Raw genomic sequence first — 8681 nt, 5'->3', positions numbered from 1 at the left:
TTGACACGTGTCAGCTGGTGAGTGGCCCATGCTGGACCTGCCTAGGGTTGACATATGCCCCTCTTTGATTGGGCCACGTGTATAGGGTAGTTTTACCCTAAACATATATTGTGTTTCATAGAGAATCTAGGTTTCTTTTTTGGACGAGTGAGCAAGAAAAATTTGGTATAACACTAAAGATGAGTTTAATATTTTACTCTGCCACAGATGGTCAAACTGAAAGAACTATCCAATCCTTGAAAGACATGTTAAGGGCATGTGTTATAGACTTCCAAAGAGGATGGGAAGATAATTTAGACTTAATTAAAAAATTTCCTACAAGTATAGTTACCATGTGTAGACACCCATTTGTGTCTCCCCAAAACCAGACCCGATGATGAGTACCTTTCACGTCGAATCATAATCGAATGAAGTGAAAGTGTGGAAAGTCTAGTGTTGCGGATAGTTTTAATGTCTTTTCTTTTCTCTCTGTTTTTGAAAATCTATTTTAAGAAAAAAGCCAATCCTGTTTGGTTGGTCCATGATATGGGTCCAATAGTAGTGTAGTTGGATAGGGCTTGAAAATAGCTTTCCAACGATATATTATAAGCCCAATTCCGATAAATATTGAGATAGTTATGACCAAATTACTAAACTGGGCCCGGTTTGAACATTATATGCGGCCCAATGATCTAGGGGAGGGCCTAATATGGATTTATCATTCCTAATGCAACCATTAGGAATGGTTTTAGTCTTTTAGATTCTTCTAGAAGGTTTTTTTCATTCCTAATTCAATTAGCATTGATAAATTGACTTTTGTTGACTTTTTTAGAGTTTTAATCAGAATAAAAGAATGTTTTTGAGGAAAATACGATTTTATCCTCCTGTACGGTTAATTTCTATCTGATTTTAGAAAACGCATCAAAAACTTGGTTAGCGCCTAATGCCAGCATTAGCGCTGGCGCCAGCATTAGCGTCTGGCGCTAACTCTGTTTTTCACGTTAGAACTCCGGTTCGATTTTCTATCTTTTTGGCTGATTTTCTCTATAAATATCCTCTTACAAACTCCATTTTTGGATCATCTACAATCATCAATTCTTATTCTCTCTAATTCATTTCTCTCTTAAAGCTAAGCTTCTCTCTCTCTTTTCTAAACCTACCCTTTTTTTTTTAAAATTTCGCATTCACAAGACCTAGATTCACCTAGCATAATTCGAAGTTGCCTTCGCCTAGACGCGAAAGGTTTTAATTTCTGAGGATTTGGTCCCAAATCTAGTCTAATCTCTCTTTCAATTATTTAATTTAATAGTTTGTTTATTATTTTCCTTGAAGTTACTAACGTGTGTATTTTGTTATTAGAAAGAGGTACGAGGCATCCAAGTAAGTGCTTTAATTGTTTACATTGATATCAAAATATAGAAATCATGCTTAGATTGTTATTATAATTCCTAGTGTTATGTTAGGGCGTTTTTATCTTCCTAGTATCATGTCTAGGGTAACTTTAATATCAATTAAGTATGATTAAAAGTATGATGTCTTTTATGTTCTTCCTAATATTTATGATCGTTAGTATCATGTTAGGGCTAAAGCTTTGATTTTTATTGTTTAATGACATGCTAGGGTTTGTTATTAATCTTGTTTGTATCATGCCTAGGATCTTGCTATTATTATTTAACATGATTATTTTAATTATTATTTTGATTATGATTATTTTGATTATAATTATTATTATGTTGCTTGATTATATATTGTTATTGCTTGATCACACCTTTTAATTGCATGTTTAAATGGAATTGGTATTTGTAATCACGCTTAATAAGGTAATTAACAATCTTGTTTAGGGTTAATTTGATTATAATTCAAGTGATCGCCAATAATAGTTTATTTGTGCATTAATATTCAACCAACATAGATAAACAGGTTTATGGTTAATCCTATTGATTGCATGTTAGTCAGAAAGCGCACATGAATACGATCAGAATAAAGTAGAGGCCTATTATTAGGGTAGGTTCAATCTCTTTTAGGTTGAATTTGTACCTTCATCCCCGAACTACCAGTCATGGTTCAAGACCTATTGGAGTTGACGATCTCTTGGATCGTTTAGTGGTGTAACCTTCACCTTGTGAACGGTTTACAAGTTCCTAAAACTTGTTGGCAACTCTTTTGCTCTATCTTCTTTCCCTTTGGACGCCACCGTACTTTAGTGTATGATCACAATGGGGTTCAAGCTAGGGGTAATGCTTGAAATATTTCCTACAGTTTTTGGCGACTCCACTGGGGAGGATCGGATTTCTATTTTAATTCCTGAAATTTATTTCGGCAATGATTTAGAATGAGTGGATGAGACTCGAAAAGTTCTAAGTATTTCATGTGCGTAATTTTGATTAACATTATTGTCATATGCATAAAAAATATCTCATTGGAAAGACCATCTGTAATAAGTTAAAACATAGGATTTTTACACGTAGGAAATTTGAGGAATATCTTTCACAACTAGGATCGAAATAATGTTGCGTGAAATTGGAAATTTTTATCGAGCACAGAAATCTGCTGAGGCATGTAGGAACTAGCGTCAGCGAACAAAGATTAGCGCCAACGTTTTGACTTTAGCGCCAGACGACAGCTTCTGTCTCCAGGCACTAAAGACAAAAGTGGCGATGACCTCGGCTTTCTGGTGCCAAGTTCTTCCAATACCGAGCCAGAAATATGCGTTCTAATTTTCACCAGTTTTTAACATTGTTTGCCCGATCCTACTTCCCGATTGAGTGTTTCTCACTTTTCTGAAACCCATATGTGTTCTACATATGGACATAACCCTCAGGGAATTCATGCTCCATCTATCTGATTGAACGCTCTGAGCAACAAAGGATACATCCGAGAATGTTGAATTCACCAAATTATGGAAGCGAGTTTTTCTAAACTCGCAGTGTCCCATCCAGTCGCGCCAACCCTTCACGGTTAGGCTTCCGCGCGGTGCATCCGGACAATTAACCATGGACCCTCTATTGACTAACCCATATCCCGAACTTTGGAGAACTAGAGCCATGTTTAGGTTGCAAACTCATTGCATCATGATGTGTTTACTTGACTAATTGTGCATTATTGGTTGTGCATTAGCTATGTGTTTTTCCCAACCGTTTACTTGACTTGTGCTAAGATTAAATAAATTAATTCATGAATAAATGAAATTTGCCTAATAAATTAATTAATTAATTAATTTGAGTAAATAAAGTCTAATTTTTAATCAGAGTTGACTTAGTACGACTTTAGGCATACCCCTGTTAAGTAATAATACTGAAAACAGTTTCAGATTGACGCTCCAGCAATGGCGCCAAAGTTTGAACTGTAGCGCCACTCTGTGGAGTGTAGCGCCTGGCGAAAATCTTGTCGTCTGGCGCTACACTGAAAAGAGAGGCGCCAGTCTTGTCGTTTTGACGACAGTTCGGTTTATTGCTCGAGTCATCACCTTGTGTCTAATCAAACAGTTTGCTAATTAATTCGGTTAATTTTTACTGTTAATTATATCTCGTTAAGTCATTAATTGAGTCTAGGCACTAAGTCCCATGGTCTTACACAAAATTCAAAGCATGTCACTTACACTCACCACATAACGCACACACTAATACACACTTTTCACCATGTCTAAGAGAGTCTAGTATGCTCGTTTTTTCCGTCATTTTTTTAGGGGGTGTAGGGAATAATTTCAAGCGTTAACCCCATGCTTGAACCCCACTGTGATCATACACTAAAGTACGGTGGCGTCCAAAAGGGAAGAAGATAGAGCAAAAGAGTCACCAACAAGTTTTAGGAACTTGTAAACCGTTCACGAGGTGAAGGTTACACCCCTTAACGATCCAAGAGATCGTCAACTCCATAAGGTCTAGAACCAAATAAGGGTTCGGGGAGGAAGGTACAAATCCAACCTAAAAGAGATTGAACCTGCCCTAATAATAGGCCTCTACTTTATCTGATCGTATTCATGTGCGCTTCTTGACTAACATGCAATCAATAGGATTAACCCTAAACCTGTTTATCTATGTTGGTTGAATATAATGCATAAATAAACTATTATTGGCGATCACTTGAAATTATAATCAAATTCACCCTAAACAAGATTATTAACTATCTTATTAAGTGTGATTACAAGTACAAATTCCCTTTAAACATGCATAAAAGGTGTGATCAAGCAAATAACAATAAATATAATATGTATCAAGCAACATAATAATAATAAATATCATGAATAATAATCGTTATAATAATCATAATAATACAAAATAATCATCATCAAAATAACAATAATAATTATATTCACAATCATCATAAATTATAATAATTATAATCATAATCATGTTCATGTTAATATTAAAGCATAACAATAGCAAGATCCTAGGCATGATACTAAAAAGATTAATAACAAACCCTAGCATGTCACTAAGCAATAAAAATCAAATCTTTAGCCCTAACATGATACTAACGATCATAAATATTAGGAAGAACGTAGGAAGCATCATAACAATCATATTTAATATTATAACCTTTTCCCTAAACATGATACTAGGAATATCTTAATAACAATATAAACATGATTTCTACATCATAATATCAATTAAAACCATTAAAGTACTTACTTTGATGCCTCGTACCTCTTTCTAATAACAAAATACACACGTTAGTAACTTCAAGGAAAATAATAAACAAAACAATTAAATTAAATAATTGAAAAAGAGATTTGGGACCAAACCCTCAGAAATTAAACCTTTCACGTATAGAGCAAAGGCAACTTCGAATATGGCTAGGCGTTTCTAGGTCTAATGAATGCGGAATTTTGTATTAAAAAAGCAAGTTTAGAAAAGAGAAAGAGAGAGATGAATGATTAAAGAAGAGAATTAGAGAATGAGAGAATTAATTCAATGAAAACTGATTGTAGGTGAATATTAATTAAAACTGATTGTTGATGAGAATTGGTGAATGAAAACGGAGTTTTCAATACGTTATTTATAGGGAAATCAGCCAAAAAGATTAAATATCAAAACAGAGCACTTGGCGCACAAAAAACAAAGCTGGCACAAACCCTGGCTAACTGGCGCCAGACACCAACACTAGCGCCAGGCGCCAAGCCTATTTTTAACGCGTTTTCGAAAATCAGATAAGTTTGCCGTACTGGAGGATAAGATCATATAATTTCCTCGAAAATGCTATTTGATTTTAATTAAAACTCTGAAAAGTCAACAAAAGTCAATTTATCAATGCTAATTGAATTATGAATGAAAAATCATAATAGGCCCTCCCCTAGATCATTGGGCCGTATATAAGGCTCAAACCGGACCCAGTTCAGTAAATTGGCCATAACTTCCTCAATATTCATCGGAATTGGGCTTATAATATATCGTTGGAAAGGTCTTTGCAAGCCCCATCCAACTACACTACTATTGGACCCATATCATGGACCAACCAAACTGTATTGACTGTTTTCTTAATATAAGTTTTCAAAAACAGAGAGAAGAGAAAAGAAATTAAAAACTATCCGCAACACTAGACTTTCCACACTTTCGCTTCATTCGATTATGATTTGACGAGAAAGGTACTCATCACCGGGTTTGGTTTAGGGGAGACACATTTGGGTGTCTACAGAAGCCCCCACTTTGACTGAGTTTGGAGAAACGCAAGTTTCGAAAACAAAATTCAAAGTATCGATAGGGACGGAGAATGATTCAGAACGTTCTGCGATCCTAAACCAATCTTGTAACACCAATACCTGCAAACTATCGTTAGTTAAACAGATAAAAGAGTTAAGAAACGTGTATCTTGCACCGTCGAGCACACGTCTCTATAAGTAACCGATTGTTTTGATGACCTCCTGCAAGCTAGAGAATGCCACCCCGCTTGAAAACCGCTACGCCTGTAACTGCTTCCAAATTTGGAAGATTGCTTCGCCTGAAACGATCCTCCTCCGCATTGATAATATTCCACATCCAAGGGAATACTACCGAAGATTGCTTCTCTTGAAACAATCCCCATCCGCATTGATAATACTCCACATCCAAGGGAATACTACCAAAGATTGCTTCTCTTGAAACAATCCCCATCCGCATTGATAATACTCCACATTCAAGGGAATACTATCGAAGATTGCTTCTCTTAAAACAATCCTCAGTTGTTTGTGACAACTCTCCACAATCTAGGGAACGCCATCTTGCTGCTTGTTTTGACGATCTTCCGCAATCTAGGGAACGTCGTCGATCAACGTTGCTACATCTCGAGCCTTTTCTTGAATCATAGTGACAACCTTTCCAATCATAGCAAAAGTCGTCGAAGACCACCCATCTCGTGCTATCTTCTCAAATCTTGGGTGACAACCTCCACAATCTTAGCGAATGCCGTCTTGCTATTTCGATGTTCACTCGTCTCTGAACAAAGAGCTTCCTTTTTATTTATGTCCACGCGTCTCTGAAAAAAGAGCTTGATAATAGGATGCCCACGCGTCTCTGAGCGAAAGAGCTTGAAAATAAGAGATCTTTGATGATATGTCCACGCGTCTCTGAACAAAAGAGCTTTGATGGAGATGTTCACGCGTCTCTGAACAAAGAGCTTCGATACTTGAACGTTTGTTGCGATAATATTCTGAAGAAGAAATTTCCAAAGACCAATGTTTGTCGATCTCTAAAGCTCGCCTGAACTTTGCTTCCGCTAAAACCAGTATGTCGGTGTCTACGTGATGAGCCAATTCTTAGGCGCTTTAAGCTAAGTGAGACGATCTTTCGTCAGGTCGATCACTTATTGTGATTGTAATCAAATCGACTACTCAATCATGTCAAATTGCTTATAGGGGCTAACTGGCGAACCAAGGAACCCGAAATTGCTGTTCTGTCGCTGCTGGAATATCTCTGGCGCCAAGAATTGGAGTAGGGTCCTCCCTATTCTGCTGCACCTGTATTTATTTCTGACTATAGAAATTTGCCAATCTCTTTAGCCATCTTAGGGTTGACCTAAGGCTTAAAATTATCTCAGGGTTGACCTAAGGTTTAATGTTGCTTGACTCATCGACTTGACACGACTCAAGGTATAAACTTGACTCGCTGATTGTCTGACTCGAGGTTGACTCGACTCAAAGTGAAATGACACATGTGTTAGACTCATGATGCGTGTGTGAATAGTGTTGATTATTCGACTCGAAAATGCAAAAAAGCAAAAAATTTCCGTCATTTTTGTGGAGGGTACCGACTTTCTCCCGAAAAAGAAAGACGTGAAAAAGAAGAAGCAAAGTTTGAAGATGCATGTTGAATGAGCTTAGTCTGATGTTGTTTGATACTGTCTCTCAAGGTGCAAGGATTAATCCATCCTAGGCTATCTCAATGGTTGACTCAATGATGAAAGTATTTGGGTAACTTAGGCACGGAGGCTAAGCACTTCATACTTCTATGTAATGACAATTATGATTGATGAGTGATGTGAAAAGGCAAGCTTCAGTGTTATGTTAAGATTTCATGACAAAGGGTTCCTAAGGGAAGTATATTTGGTCATGTATCTGTGCAGTGTGTGAAAGTGACACTAAAGTTAGGCCGCAAGAGCTAAGTGTGTGGAAAGATAATATTTTTAGAAGAATCAAATGGTGGTAAATCTTAGGCTAGGTAAGCTAATAATGTAGGGATCAAGCCCCCAAGTCTAGCTCTAAGTGAATAGGGATGAGCATAGGAAATCCCTTGATATGATCATGGTGCAAGTGTGTGAATGTGCATATGAATGCATGTTTATTACGGCTGCACCCCGATGTAAGGTTGCTTACGTATCCGTTAGGAATCAGGCCAAACGTAGCTCTAGCCGAACCTCGCACAAGTGGGTATACCTCAAAAGGGTCTTTTTAAGGGTTGTAGCGTGGTTAGGCTAAAGGTTTAAAGAAGAAGGGGATAAAGGCTCAAGACCCTAGATAAGCCCCCAAGGTTTGCAACCTTGCTTTTGAATCTTTATATTTATGCTTGAGTTTCTACTCTTTTTTAGCTTTTTTTTTATCTTTTGCTTTAGCATTTATTTTATTTTTGCAAGTGTGGGCAATCCCGATCATGCGGTCTATCACTCACTTGGCATTCATGTTTCTCAGGCACGGTACCGAGCACTCGATAAGAGACGCAATCTGAGACGTGTTCTTATCAAAGATATTTTCACATCAAAGACATTGGAACACTTACCCTTTTGTACGCTTTTATAATTATTTTATTTTTGCTTATTTTTATTTTGATCTTTTGAATTACTCAAGCTCTTTTTTAGAATTGCATAAGTTACACACCATCCCATCCCGAGGTTAGGTAAATGTAGGTTGAAAAAAGAAAGGTCTATCGTTAGACGAGGCTCAAAGTGGTTTATGAAGAAAGGATTGCATATTTAAAAGGCGAAAGGAGATATGACGTGGCTACAAGGGGTGCCTCAAATCATAGGTATACCTTGTGCTTAATTCGACATGGATTTTTTTTTTTTTTTAATGTAATATAATGAAATGATCATATATAAGGAAATAAATGCTCATTTTTATTAAAAGAAAATATATAATGATCTTATAAAATAAATCTAAGGAGAATAAAAAGGTGTCTATGCTAGACTTATTGGGGAAAGGGTAAATAAAAAAGAAATAGAAAAAAGAGGTCGCGAAATCTTGTCGTTGAAGCTCGCCTCTTGTCTTATGTTGTTTCCTTTATCATCACTCGCTC

The sequence above is a fragment of the Chenopodium album genome, chromosome 9 (genome assembly GCF_948465745.1).
Source record: "Chenopodium album chromosome 9, dcCheAlbu1.1, whole genome shotgun sequence".
In the NCBI taxonomy this organism is placed as follows: Eukaryota; Viridiplantae; Streptophyta; class Magnoliopsida; order Caryophyllales; family Amaranthaceae; genus Chenopodium; species Chenopodium album.
The sequence above is the reverse complement of the archived record's forward strand: the minus strand, read 5'-3'. Positions refer to the sequence as shown.